The sequence below is a fragment of the Pelmatolapia mariae genome, linkage group LG7, assembly GCF_036321145.2.
Source record: "Pelmatolapia mariae isolate MD_Pm_ZW linkage group LG7, Pm_UMD_F_2, whole genome shotgun sequence".
NCBI lineage: Eukaryota > Metazoa > Chordata > Actinopteri > Cichliformes > Cichlidae > Pelmatolapia > Pelmatolapia mariae.
Window position 1 is genome coordinate 9,501,327 of NC_086233.1, and position 16,182 is coordinate 9,517,508.

Below are 16,182 nucleotides of genomic sequence, written 5' to 3' on the forward strand. Positions count from 1 at the left end.
TTTGGTGCCTTGTTGACACAGAAAAGTACAGTGGTGTATGCACAGCAGCTATGAAGGTTGCCAGCCTGTTTGGTTCAACCTATCTTTGTGAATCATCCTTTTCTGACATGAACTTCATCAAGAACAAACACAGAACACGCCTCTCTGATGCACATCTGCAAGACTCACTCAGAGTTGCAGTGTCAAGTTATATCCCAGATTACAACACACTGGTGAACAGCATGCAATGCCAGGTTTCCCACTAACAGACAAAGAAAGCCATATTAGATGTTCTCAGTGGCAACATTACAGTGTCATGTCAAAGTTGAATTTAATTATTGAAAAACAAATGTGTTTGTTAAGTGTAACATGTGACAATTTGCTTTAAAATGCTGCCAATTTGGTGAAAAGTTCTGTAAAATTTGAAAGTTGATTTTTGTATGTTACATACATTATTTTTGTATGTATGTAACAGTGCATGATTTGTTAAAATTTGTTAGTGGTAAGTGAAAATGTTGTAGAAGTGATCACTTCAAAATGTAAATACTTGCAGAGATTTCTAGAAATAAAGCGTTGCATATTGATATTTATCTGTTTCCTACCTTGTTTCCTACTTGCATTCTTTATAATTATGGTGAAAAATAATTAACATAATTAGTGTCTTTACATAGATGAATATCATTAATTATTAATGATAAAACATAATTAAGTTCAATTGAGGAAATTTGTTATTTGAGAAGTGTGTGTCAAACTGGTAGCCCTTCACATTAATCAGTACCCAAGAAGTAGCTCTCACTTTCAAAAAGGTTGGTGACCCCTGGTGTACATCTTGTTGGATTCAGATGTGTAAATCCACAAAAAGCAGTAAACCTCAGCTCAAGATCAGCTGATCACAGACTGTATACAGGTTTCAGTTCAAGGAGACAGATTATTGTAAGTAGCCTCTTAACAGCTTAGTATTGACATATGTTTCTCTGTTTCTCTAAATTACATTGGAAATACATTAAAGGCTCACAGTCAGTGTGACAGGAAACAGAGGCACAGAGTTTTAGAAACTCATGCAATGTGAAAGCCCTTTTTTCTGACAGTTGGAGCTCCAACTGCTACATCCTCAGATTGGCACCATTAAACAGGATACATCTCTAAATTAGAAAAGGATGATGATTGAGCAAGAGTACAGTGACAGCAATAACCTAGCACAGCCGTTTTCATAAAGCTAAAAACTAAACCTCTTTCTAACAGGAAGTTGTTACTTTGGTGCCATTACATAGTTTTTTAAAAGTATGCCCCCATACGGAGTATAAGTATGGACAAAATAGTTTTATTTTATACTATCAAGCAATAAAGAGGTCATTGTTTAACAAAAACAGTTTTATATCTCCATGTAAGAGCGCAGGCTCTCAGTACATTAATATTTCTATGACTGAATTATTCATATATACATGTGTGTGTTTTAAGGACTTGGATAATCGATAAATGGAAAAAGAATAAACCAGACAATGAAACAATGATCTTTTATCAGTGTTTATTTTTAAACCAGCCAAAATGATTAAATTAGAAACTAAATATAACAGCTGCTGGCTATGCTTCTAATTTCTGGTTGATATTGTAGTATTCTTTTAGGCTGGACGTCCAAATTGGGTGAGACGACTTGAGGTTTGAGTGGGAGTTTAATTTGAGTACGTTTGATTTATATAGCACCATTTTACAATAATAATTGTTAAATATAATAAATAAAAGACCTTGAAAATAATAGAGACAAAACCCTAACAATTAAATAATCCCCTATGAGCAAGCACTTGGGGATGGTGGGATGGAAAAAACCCCTTTTAAGAAACCTTCGGCAGAATGAGGCTCAAGGACGAGCAACTGGTTGGGGATGACAGAAAAGACAAAATAAGAAAAAAATCAAGAGCATACGAGGACAAGACAACACATGATGGGAGGAAGAGGACCAACGTTACTGACACGCAGTATTGATATATTAACACACTGAGAGTAAAAGACAGAAGTGCTCAGTGCATGATGGGAAGTTAATGAGCAGTTGTGGCCTATAACAGCATAACTAAAGGATGGGACAGGGTCAGCTGATCCAGCTGTAGCTATAAGACTGATCAAAAAGGAAAGGTATGAGTTTAATGTTAAAAGACGAGAGCGTTTCTGGTTAAACAGGACAGGGACAGGAAAGCTGAAGGCTCAGCCTCCCATTAGACTCATTAGACCTCACCAGAGTGAACAACTTTCTCTGCAGCAACACAACTCATAACTTTTATTCACACCCTGTCCTGATACTTCTATTTCATCTGCTATAAACAATAACCATACACTATTATTGCAATCTATACTACAGCTCAAAAGTCTGTAGAGAATTAGAAATGTCTTATTTACTGACAACAGTGAAAATCTTTTTGATGTTTTACTAAATTAATCAGAAGCGTAAAGAAATATAAATAATTAATGGTAACATTTATCATAAATCACAAATGAGATTTAGTGGAATATCTACTAAGTGTTGTTGAGACAACGTCGGTCTCTCCGATTCTTTTTGTCTTGGTAGAGATCACGCAGAGATGTTTCCAAATTTCACACAATCCTTTTATTACCCATTTTCCTTACAGATGCATCTGGAGATCAGCACACTGCATCCTGTGCAGTCCTACTCTAAAGGCTGGTCTGAAGAGTTTCACACAACAGTTACAGTTATAGTCTCTTTTCTCCAATTTCTACAGTAAATCCCCCACAATGGAAAAACACTGGTAAAGTGGCCAGGGGTGCTGACACCCTGACCCCCATCTCCTTTTAAGGTAATGTACACTGGCAATTGTCTGCCCCTCACCCTCAGTAAATCTTGCTACTGTCCTGTGTTTGGGGGTTAATTGCCCCACTTCCCTGGACCCCAGTTCTTTGTTCCCATCCCAGGACTATTTTCTATTTTGTAATCTTAAATCCTATCAACAACAAAATCATACTACGACACACACTAATAAACTACATTCACTATGACCTCAATACCTAATGCACAGTCCATTATTTCTACAGTGTACTGTTATGAAAACAACAGAATGATGATGAGACACTGTGGTAAAGTTTTACAGGTATATTTGCAGATAGTTATCAATACAGGATAAACACTATGGGCTCCAGGAGACAGGGCAGAGGTAGTGAAGGTTGTCTGGAGGCACACTCAGACACTGTCACAGAAGGTTGCGGAGATCCGTAACGCTGAAACGTCTGCAGAGAAACAGAGAGTGAGCAAAGGCAAGAACTGATGGAAAGTGTGACATGACTGTGGCATGATACGTTACCTTCGTACTGCAATGATCTGGTTGTTTAGAAGCCAGCATGAAGACCTCGTGAGGAACAGGCGAGTAATCAGCTGATTGTTCACAAGTGACTGAGGGACGGGAAGGTGGAGGAGCATCCCCTAAAAAAGACAAGCACACGGACAACAACACAGGCATGCACCGAAAGAGGAGAGAGAGAAAGAAGCAGGCCAGAAAAAGAGGGCAAGGGAACCATAACATCTACAGAGGCCCATTTTCATTTGGTACATCGTGTTGCCAGATGTCAGTTTGTGATGTTACATCCCAACTTGTCAGTCACGAAACCTTTTTCCAAAGATATCAGCACAAACCAAAATCATTGTGCGGATTAAAAACAGTAAATTTTTGAAGTTTGTGATGGATCATCCCATTTTCTGTTTGTACTCATCAGATGTGTTCCAGGTATATAACCATGTGATCGGTCCACACAGGAGTGATTGTTACTAAAAATGGGCCCATGTATAAGTGTGTAGACATTTCCTAATGCATCATGGGTGATTTAACGTAAATGATTCATTAAACACACATCTGTGAAAACATTACTGATAATTTTCATGTAATATTATGTTAAAGCAAATGTAAATTATTAATTAAAAGACGACTGTTTGAAACTGACCACAAAATTTTGAGCAGTAGTGTGTGTTGTATGCATGTGTCTGTTTGTATTTTGTCATCAGTGTCAACAAAACGCTAATTTTTTTAGCTGTGTCTATCATCAAAAATTGAGTTGGAGTTTTTTAACTCTGATGGCAATCTCTCCCTAACAAGTCCACTTTATTGCGTGCTCATTTTCTCCTATTAGTGGCTCATAGGAGTCTAACTAATGCACTTTATGCATGTTTCCTAATTTGTCACGCTTATCAGTGGCTCATGGTTGCTTAAGGCCTATGTCTGTACTTGACCACAGAGGCAGAGCATCATTCAACCTGCCAGCTGCCTATCTTGGGAGCTTTTCAAGGATGACAGACTCCACTTTCTCTGCAGCAAGACAGCTCATAACTTTTTTACAGTGTCTCCCTGTCCTCATACTTCTATATATTCCTCTGTAATAGATAACTATACGCTATCATTGCAATTTACACTACAGCTCAAAAGTTTGAAGTCAATTTTCACCTGGTTTATAACCATGTGATCGGACCACACATCAGTGTCAACAAAATGCTCATTTTTTTAGCTGCGTCTATCATCAGAAATTGAGTTGATGGCAAACTCTCCCTAACATGTTGACTTTATTGTTTGCTCATCAATCTACTGTACAGCTCAAAAGTTTGAAGTCAGTTAGAAACGTCTTTTTTTCTTAAAAAACCGAGATTCGTTTTTAGATTTTGTAAATTAATTGGGAATGCAAATAAATATTATTGCTTAAAACTTGCATAGATCACCAATTATGAATGATGTTTGATAAAATATTAACTGGTGTATGGATGCAACAATAATGGTGGTGTATGGATTACAACAATAATAGCGAGTGTGTAGATTATATTACCTTTCCTCAGTTTATCACATTAAATCTCAGCTTACTAGTGACCCAGCATTTACCCAAGTACAGCAGCGCTAACCAACATCATTTTTTCAAGTAATATAAAAATCAGTTTTATATATTGCCGTTTTAAACATCCCAATTTTCTTTCTAATGTCATTAAAACAAGTTTGCACATTTGTATAACAACAGTTGGACCTCCAGATCTTTTAAGCTTTCAGTTTTTTCTCAGTGTCACACATAGATTAGTTTTCGTTTCTTTCAATAAGAAAGTCAAATCTTCAAACCCTAAAGCAATCTTTGTTTCTTTCAATCACTCCAATATTTTTCATCTCCTGTTATATAATTGCAGTTAACCAGGGCTTAGCTACTCTGATCCACAGTGATTCTGGGGATGTGGATACCTATTTTTTTTCACAGGTGCAGAGCCTTTTTCTACAAAATTACGAATAAACTGCATTTTTTAAAAGTACCATTAACATAAATGTAGACTGACAAGTAACTCAACCTTTAACACAGTGATCAGTAGAGAGGAAAGAAAATAACCCATTTCAAAATTCCTAGTTCAGATCAAAATTATTGTTCTGATTAAGGAAACAGTAAATCTGGCCACATTATTGTCCCGATCCTCCAATTTTCCCTTTCCAATGTGACTAAATAAAATTCAACTTTTTTAAATAAAAGCAGATGCACACCCAGATATTTCTTACAGTAAGAATCCTCCAACAACCTTTCAAAAGAAACATTTTTTGTCTTTCCTCAATTTTGAGACCAGCTGAACCCACAAACCTGAAGCTGCAGACCCCAAACTAACCAAATTTAATGTTTCCTTAATCAGCACAGTAATTTTTAAGTCTTTGTGTGTTATGTTTACTCACAGTTTTGATGCTTGCTTCTTCGACTTGATCCACGATTAGCTCTGCACCATCGCTCTGCTGTTTTCTCTCTCCTCATGCTTCTCCTTCATGCGTCCTGTCCTCAGATATAATCCAACCAGCTGCCTCCTTGTTTCCTCCTTGACTTGTATTCGCAAAATTTCCAGTTAAATTAAAAAAAAGATCCAGAAAAGTTTTCCTGCTTCAAAAGCTCTTCCAGTTGCCTCTCTTCTTGTCCTCCTTTAAATGTGCATTTTTGTATATTTGTATTTATTTGACTTCATATTGCCATGACAACATAACACAGAGCATCATGGTAGATTAAAGCAGGTGGTTCTGTCCTCTGCAGAAATGCTGGTGTTCCATAGTGATGTAAAAGTATGTTAATAATCTTTAAACAGACACTCACTGATCCTGTAAGAGCAGGAATTTAACTACAAACCCTCATAGTTCCCATCAGTATCATTCATTCTGCTCTGCCGCAATGGTCACAGTGGCTAGTTTAAGTACGTTTGCCCCATAGAAATCCACTGATGTTCAGTGAGTCCCTTTGATACATATTTAGACCTTCATAATTTTCAGGGTGCATGAGTGTTATATCTCCATCTCATCCTAAACATTTTACCAACATGTAAAAGGCATACGTCCACAAGATTTTGATTTGTTTAATTTTCATTGAAACTTGTTTTATTCTGAATAAATGTGTGAGATGGCCCTCAGGCCTCTAAATCCACATCCAGGTTTGGGTGACTACTTGGATTAGGGGAGTATTATTTAGAGCAATGTTTGTCACTTTGGTTAATTGCTCAACTCAGGCCTAACTGAAGCCTGTAGACTCTGAGATGTAGCTCCTTTATTTTCTGTGTTGTACAGTCTGACTTAGGGGTGAATTTGCTGGGATTGGTGACTTGCGTTGCATGTTTTGAATAATCTTCTTCAGAGTAGACTTTTGGTGTAAGCTGATAGTGAATGAAGAAAACTATAAAAAGCTGCTGTGGTTTTAATTTTCCAAGAGAGGTAATGCACATAATGCAGAGACGAGCGCACGGGGGATATCCAAATTCTAGGAAGGCAGCCTGCTGCTGTACACAGGCGGATTCTTCTCAGTCATAGTTCTTAACAACTTGACTGTTTTCTCAAACCACACGAAGAGTGCTGTTCCCATTCTGGGAAGTCTACTCATTGGTGTAGGTAGCTCTTCAAATTATAAGTAGCTATATATTAGCAGCTATATTAGCTTTGACTTAACATATGTTAAATATTATACTTTCCTGTTTTTAAATTTATGATGGCTCAAAATTCAAACCTTACAAATTAAAACCCTGAATCATCACCACTTGTGTAAACTACAAGGGTGCCATCATTTTTCTTTTCAATCCATTAAGTTTCACATTTTCCACACTGAGCAAGAAAGGAAGTAAGCTCTTCATGGTGACCCCAGAAATTTTAATGTATCCCTTTCCATTCTTAGTTACACTGTAGCAGGTGACAGTAATTAAAAGCTACACTTTAGCTGTGGTGTGTCAAACTTATTTTAAAATAATACATATGTACAGTACACTGTTATTGACTCCAAACATCCTTTGTATGGAAGACAGTGGACCAAAGCCCACTTTTCTTTTCCAGCCCTGGTTGCAGTGACATGGCAGTACATTTCTGACGATGCAATAACACCGAACAATCACATTTTTGTTATATATTGCTTTGTGATGGCCCACCAGAGGGCTCCACTCACACCCAGGTAGGGAGGAAGGGTTCTGCTGGTTTTTGGCACAATGTGTTCAGTTGTTGTTTCGAGATGAATAAAGTCAGAATGGAAAGTTACAGCTCCTGTGTCGTCTCTTTTGTGTGATTGTGTTTGAGCAACTATTTTCTTTTTTCTTTGAAGCTCAACTCAAGACTTTGAAGCTCAATGAAAATAGATAGGAGTGTCACAGCAGTGTATCACCCTCAGACAAATGGCCTCGACGAAAAGACAAATGACAACATAAAAAGGTATTTTTTATTTGTATGTAACATTTCAATAGCTTTTAAGACACTGTCACTATTATGTTTGTTTTTTTTATGTCCACATGTAGAGCCCTGAGAAAATTAGTCAACAGTCAACAGAGTGACTGGGATGTGTATCTGGATGCTACACTGTTTTCTTTGAGGTCCAAGGTCCACACCACAACCAAATACACACCATTCCATTTAATGTATGGGAGAGAAGCTACGTATCCTTCTGAAGTTCCTGATGAAGTCCCGGTAAGTATTTTTAAGGAATTCTATTTATGCTACAACTATGATAATGCATAAATAAAATGTAATCTTAATTGGAAAGCATGCATATCGATATTGGCTGCAGATTTAATCTTCTTTGCTTAACTTCTATATGAAAGACACATTTTAAAGATAAAGTAAGTGACTAATTACTTCTTTGTGTTTGTTTCTTTATGTAAAGTAAGAAATGGTGAGGACACCTTTCACTATAATGTTTTCACCTGTGCAAGTGTATCAAGAGTAAAAAGTGACTATACAAAAAACGATAGGAGTCTATCTTTGTGGCTTTCTGTGCTCTTTTAAACATTAGTTATTATTGTTCGATTTTTCAGTTCATGCATTATTTGCCTTTCTGATTTTAATTGTTAATTAAAATGTGAAAATTTTAGCTGTCCTCCATCATTCTCCCTGAGGAGTCGAGTTACAATGACTTTGTATCTTCTACAAGAGACGCACAAGACCAAGTTAAAAAAACTGTAGAAGAAAATATGGCAAAGTCCCAAGACTTACAAAAGGAAGCCTATGCCAGACGAGTCCAGAAGAAGTACGGAAAACTTGTGTACAATGTTGGAGATGAAGTTCTTCTCCTGAACATGAGGAAACGTGAAAGGAAGGGAGGAAGACTTGATCCAGATTTTTCAGGACCCTACACCATTCAGGACATCGCTGGCAAATGTGTGAGATTAAAAAACACGGAAGGAGCAACTTTAAAAAATCTGTACAGCATTGACCATATTAAGCAGTACAGAAGAAGCCACCATTTAAATGTCAGTGACAATGAAAAATGCCCAACTCACAGTCAGCCAGTGAACAGCAGCACAAACCTGTAGATGCCCCCATGCCATCCTACTGCTAACCCTCAGTGCCAGCAAAGTCCAGAGGATACCAGACCCTCTATTATTCATTATGCACCCAAAACGGCTGACAAAAGTTTTGGCTCCCACCAGGAGTTAAATTCAGTTCCAGGACCAGAAACGCTTGAACAAGAACTTCCCTCCTGGAAACAAAGCTTAGAAAATGAAGGTGGCATAGTGAACAACTCTTTTTGACCAGTTGGTCATTTGTTGCCAGTTTGGCGTTCCAACTTGATTCACTGTTGCATGACTTTGTTTTGTTTTGAAACATGCAACGTGCACTGAGCTTGTGGAAGTCTGGAAATGGATCTGCCTGTCAGTAAGTTTCTCTTTTGCCCATCCACTGTACCTTTCCTATTTCTCTGCGTGAAACTGCATGTTTATTGTGCTGACTTTTTTTCCCTGTTGTGCCCCGTTGGCCTTTACCCGGCTTTGCCACTAAAAATCTCATGCATGCCTGAGCTAACTTATCATATTTTTCTTTTAGTAAAGAGGCTATGGGGTGCAAAGGATACTGGGCGCTTGGAGTCAGTTGTTGGACCATACAAGCTATTTGATTCCTCTTTTCAAACACTGCAGGGGTCACGGTGGCTTTCTGATGAGGTAAGAGAACTTATCATTATTGATTCTGATTTTGAAGTGCTGCTCCTTCTGAAGCATTTGCAGTGCAAACACCATTAATGGTTTAAAATGTGCGGGTAGGTGGGGAGGTTTATATTACAAAACTCCGATAAGGTTTCACCCATACACTTCAGTAGGAAAGACTGTTATCAACCACAACACAGATGTTGTGACATCTGTGACATCATAATACCCAGTTCCAGTATATGCAGAAAGAACCTTTATCGGCAATTATATTCCTTTCTAAGTTTTTGTGTACAGCACTCAAGCAGTTACTTCAGAAATTGTTGCTGTTGGTGTATAAACTCTGATTTTTCAAAACAGGTCATTGATGCATACCTGCACCATCTCATTAAGAGACGAAAGGTGTCACGGCGAGTGAGATTTTATTGGACACAAAATGCAAATAGAGAAACAGCAAACGGGACTGAAGACTATCTTAACTGAGAACAACTAAACTACTGAACACAAACCAGGACATGAACATGAAGGAGGATGAGCAGAGAGAACACACAGATGAAGCACGGTGGATACACAGACGGACCAGCGACTACTACAACAGAAGACACGACTTAAATACACTCAGAGAAACACAGGGAGATTACACACAGGTGGAGGACACAGCTGGGAGTAATTAACGAGACGAAACAAAGGGAGGTAAAACTGAAAACACTCACATAAGACACGGACTTTCACAATAAAACAGGAAACAAGAAACCATCACACAAAGACGCAGACTCGACACTGAGAGGCAGACAGAATATAACACATGGAACTCAATGCTAAACATGAGACACAAATCTTGAAACACGAATAAACAGAAACATGGAACTCTAATAATAATAATAATAATAATAATAATAATAATAATAATCATAACACCCGAAAAACAAAACAATCATTCAAAAATAAACCAAAACATCAGAACTCAAAATGCTGGGTCGAACCGACCCAGAACTGTGACAAAAGGTAAGTAAGAAATGTCCTTTGCCCACTTATTTTGAAATACAAAAAATGTATTTACTGTTCTATAACATTTTTGTATACTTATACAGAATGCTGCATACCTGCTCTGTTCAGTAGTTGCAAGCTCGTTGTTTTCTGAGCAGTTCAGATCCCTCACCAAGGTAAGTTGGAAGTTCAGAAGTGGTCCAAAAAGTTGACTCCTTTCTATTTCTGAGGACAGAGTTCGGTTCCTTTAAAGAAGACTATATTTGAAAACACCCTGAGACGCATGGTACCTAAGTAAATCGAAATTATTCTAAACTTCCAATCCCACACATGAAGTTCCCAGTTGAAGACGTGGCTGTGCCCTGTGAACTTTGGTACACACTGGATTCTTGTGGTATGTGTTCATTTAGTTATTAATTAGCGTAATTTGTTGTGAAGCAGTTTCTTGCTCAAAGTGTTATTTTTAAATAGGTTTTCAGTGGCAAAAACTATTTAAATTTTTAATTTATTTACTTTTTTTTTTTTTTAGATTGTCAACATTTCTGCACAAAAAATATTGCTCATAGACCCCATGGGGAATGAAGGTGTTTATGACAGGAAAATTCTGTGCAACTGGAGGTATGTATGATACTGAGGTATTATTCGTAGATAAAACATTTCTTGTTTCATTATAAACTGTTTTTTCAACAAGGAATTTTCTAAGGATGAGAGGGCATGAAGACACCGTGGAGTGGCAGTTACAGACTATGCAACACAACAAGCAACAGGATTCCAGGAGTTGCGGCGTTTTACTGTTAAAGGTAACCCTTATTCAAATAATTCCATTTATTGTTGGCTATAATTAAGACTTTATATTATAATTATTATAAATCTCACAGTTTGCAGAACACTACCTTGCTTTTGAAGAGGTCAGTGAGATGTTAACCACTACGGAAGCAGTTGTGCTGGAGCGAATGCAGATAGCTTGGACCCTACTTGAACATCGAGATAAGTCCAGTAATGTCCTTATCACGTTAGAGTGTGTACTTCCAATTTAAATAGTGCTTTTCAAACAGCACAGTACAAATAGTACTTTTCAAACACTTTCTGATAAGACCTTTCTTAAATTCTAATTTAAAAAAATTCAGGAGACTAATTTGCCATGAAGTATTTGTGGAAAAAATGTACTATTATTTTTTAATTATTCAATAAATAATGTTTAATTAAAAGCAAATGGCCATGTATGTGTTTCAGGGAACGCTGAGGACTACTGCATTGTTTGCTCTATGTTAGGTGCTGGCGCTGATCGCAGCATGATTGAAATGGTAAAAAAAACAACAACAACAACAAAAAAACCCCACATAAGTCTTAGTATCATTACTTACTAATCATGTTTAAAATGGTATCTAATAGTATTTACCAAACATAACATGAGCTATTTATTTTTCCTTTCCAGGTGCAGTGTGATTCTTGCCAAAGATGGGCACATTTTGCATGTGCAAAATATAAGGAGAGCAACTGAGAATATAAATGCAAAAAATGTGAGGAAAACATGTAACAACTTCTAATAAAAACAGCTGTCTTTCCCCCTCCATTTCTCCTTGTATTCTGTGTCAACATTAGATGAATTTGTGCTGGTGGCATGTTTTTAAGTGTGATTTGGCCATCAGAACGTCCTACCTAGATAAATCCAAGCAGGAAGCATGTTTTGATAGTGTGATTTGGCCTTCTGAACATCCTACCTATAGATATGTACGATGGAGGCATAAACCATATCTCCTGTAGTTTACAAGCAGAAAGCTGTTTGTTAGCTTCTTACTTAAAGAATTAAACCTTTCTTCATGTTGCACTGACAGACCTTATTTCTCCAATATGGGAAAAATATGCTCTCTCTTTCAGAGGCAACATGGCTTTCTGTTTTTGTGGAAACTTGTGGTCACTTTGAGAGGACTTTCTGTGTTGTCCATCTCCCTTTTCTGTCTGTGTGCAAGTAAACCAAGAAAACAGAAAATTACCCTCAGTCATTTTTGACCATTTTGTCCCAATCGGCCCATGACAGAAATGAGGCTGGATGCAGCAAACAAATATTATTGCTATCCAAAATTATTTTCCAAAATTATGTGGTGCGTGCTCTTAACCTTTAACCACAGGGGTCATCCTTAATCTCACAGTTGTGTACATGATTTAAATATTGCTAATCAAATTACAGTTGAACTATGCACAAAAACATTTCGTAATTTTATATGTAAAAAGAAATGCAAAATACTTTTTTATTTGAAAAATATTTGTCAGATGGAATCAGCAATATGGCATAGTGGGAAGCAGTCACCAGAAAATAATTCAATTTCAAAGGCACATATCACTGAAACAGTTAAATTCCTTGCATGTAAAATTAACACCCTGCATGCTTAAAATTTAAGCACACAAAACAGGCATCACACGTGGGTGTCTGTGTGGCAAGCACTGCAGCAGTTTAATGCTCTTGTGTGTAACTTTGCTTTCAAAGCTTAAATCAGTTTAATTTCTGACAGTATGGAAGGCAGAAAAAAGCAAAGAGGAAGACTGGCAGTGTATTTACAACAAATGACTTTATAGAAATCCTCAAAAGTGGCAGATTCAGACAAACAAAAACATCCTCCACAATTTAGCAATTCAAGATAAACTGGATCAATTTTAAACATTAAATTTGTACTCTACATCAGGACATGAATGTCATCACATTTCTGTGGTCCTTCTTTGCTGAAGAATTTAAAAGTATTATTCATTCTAAATAAATATCTATTATTATCAAAAATTATTTGCTATTTGCTGACAATGACAAGGGATGGAGGATTTTTTTTCCTAATCATTTCTTTAGGAAAAGAAGCAATCAAACACTTGGAAAACACTTCAGTACAAACAAAATTGTATTACTGAAAAATTAGCATAAAATATGAAAAATTAGCATAAAATATCAAAATGGAATGGTAAACAGGCTGGCTCAAATGTGCTTTTCTACTCTGAGTGCTCCACACAACTTGCCTCATTCACACAAGCACTTTTTTTCTAACATTCACAGAAATTCATACTTCCATGGATTCATCAAAGAGCAACTTGGGGTTAGTATCTTGCCCAAAGATATGTGATATGCAGACTAGAGTCGAACCAGACTAGAGTCGAACCAGCTAGCACCTACCTATTATTGGTAGGTGCTAGCTGTGTTTCCATACAAAGCCCAGGTTGTAACTGATCTCAAAGGAGTGAAAGCGCAACCTAAATCATCAGTAGAAAAGCTGCTGACACACCCATATAACATAGAGAACCACAGCCTTTAATGAGTATGAAATAAGCACAGCTTTCAGCAACAATTGCCAACTGTGGCCACAAGATGGAGGCAATATAAAGGATGGAGGTGAACAGATGAGGAGCTGAAAGGAGAGATAGATCAATTTACTTTGGTACATTTCAATTTATGTATATTTTTAGGTTTGTCCTGATGGAGTGCCGTTGCCTTGGTGGGTGGCTGTAGGTTCGGAGGTTATCTACTAAATGGAATGTTGTTTGATCACTTGCTGCTCCGGTCTGAAGAAAGCAGAAAAAAGTGCTTGTATGAATGGGTGAATGAGGCAAGATGTAAGAGCGCTTTGAGTGCTCTGGTAGAATACCTCTGCTCTATTTATAATTTTAAAAAACTCAAAATGAGGCAAATGAAGAAGGTTGGTGTGCAAAGTATCTGGCAGAGTAGCATATGAAGGCTCAAGCAGCTTACACAGCATATGAGATTTTACTTATACAATCTGAGAGTTATCAGCTATAGATATATATATATAATGTCAAAAGTCTTCCAAAACATTAGAAAAAAATGTGTCCAGGGGTTTGGAAGTATCAATGCAGTAATGCATACAGAAAATTTACTTAAAAATCAGAATGGTGTCAACTTCTTTAGGACTCCATTTCCACAGAGATGCAGGCAACTGTACACAGCAATAAGTGGGTTATCAAAAGGATCCCTTACCTTTTACTACAATTTGGATTTGCATGTCACTGGTCTGTCCTTGGACTAGGAAAGGAGTCTTCTCCAAAATATAATCAAAAAAAGATCCAGAGTCCTGTTTGCAGGGTTTTCTGTGGTAGTATTAAGGATTTTATGTCTATATGTTGAACTTACCAACCCAGAGAGTGTGTCTCAGGACAATTACTGAAATTTATTTACCTTTTTTGGCGATGACAGTTTCAAGCAACCCTTGCTGTATGGAGAAACTGATGGCATGCATTGTTCAGGTGTAATTTTGGTCCATTCTTCCAGACAACCAGTATTCAAATCCTGAAGGTTCAGTTGGCCCCTTCTATAAACTCTGAGCTTTAGAGTGCACAAAAGGGGCCAACTCAGCAACATAAGTGGTTGGTTTTGCATAGTGCTTTTAGCAGTTCTAGTACTTTTAATTTTTTTCTCTGAAACCAATTGAGACTTTCTTTGGCTGTGTGTTTTGAGATCATTGTTCTACCATGATCTTTGTCACTTTCAAAAAAGCTTCCTGTGCATGCAAATGTCTAAAAATATTTGTGAATTTCTCTCTCTGTCAAAGCATCCAAATCATCCAGATCCGCAAATAGAGGATGCGTTAAAGCGCCAGTGTAAAGCTGGGGCATGTGGGCTTCCACTTGCGTTATCTATACGAAAACAGAGCTTTTAGTTTCAAAGGAAAAGCAGAGATTTGAAAATCTATAAACTCTCTACAATACTGAATACATGCTAACATATGATTATGGCCATATGGCTTAAAAAAGGTACTGGTAATGGTGTGGTAGTTTATCTGCTTGGGAAACCATAGACCAAGGGTTCCCAACTCCAGTCCTCAAGAGCTAATGTCCTGCAGCTTTTAGATGCAGCATTACTCCAACACAGCTGAATCAAATGGTTGAATTGCCTCTTCAGCATGTCATCAAAGTTGGGGTTAGAGAGATGAAGGAGCAACCTCGGGGAATTAGGTGGATGGTGAAATTCAGGTGACCTAACAGTGAAAGCAGATACCATTTAGAGATAGAAGTGAGAAAGAGAAATGACTCTATGTCCAAATAGATGCCACTGCAACAGAGATGAATGGGATGAAATATCTGTGAAATATCAAAAACTGTGGGTATCAAAAACTGAGCAATATCAGAAAAAATAAAACATTATAATGACAGATATTAGCCATAATGGTTACGTCAGCAATACACACAAATCACATTGCAAACACATGATGTTTTAGGGAAGCTCAAAGCATCTTTTTCGAAACTTCCTTCTATTAAAAGACACCATCAGCATTTGGGATGGAAGGCATGTGAGGAAACGCTTAGTTTAGTAAGTTTAGTGAGGAATGAGGCAAGAATACAATTCCTGCTTGTGAAATGTTAAATGAGGACAACAGATTTCACAGCGTAGTCAGATGAGGAGCTGTCATGGTCTGTGGCTATCTGGCCTTTTTCCCCTTCATTATGTATGAAGACATCATGTGTCTTCTCAGGAAGAGAGAACTTCTTTATCATCCAAATTTACCAAATCCATAAAAAAAAGGATGTACAGCATTGAATACCACAACTGAAATGTTTCATATCCTGACATTGCAGTGCAGTGTGATCTGCCTTTTTAAAGTTAGTGTGAGCTGTGTGGAATACACATGTATTTACAGTACAATTAATGTGAAAAAAAGTGAAATACATTTTTAAAACTGCACAGTTTTTCATAGTACATCTCAGGCCATTCATACTCCGTGTTGTAAATGATGGTGCAGTGGTAAAATGTTATTGTGTTTTAGGTAAAATAAAGGTGAGATTCAGTTATCTTTGAGTGCGATCAAATGTCAAATATGGGGTCAGGGAGACACACTTTAATCCTT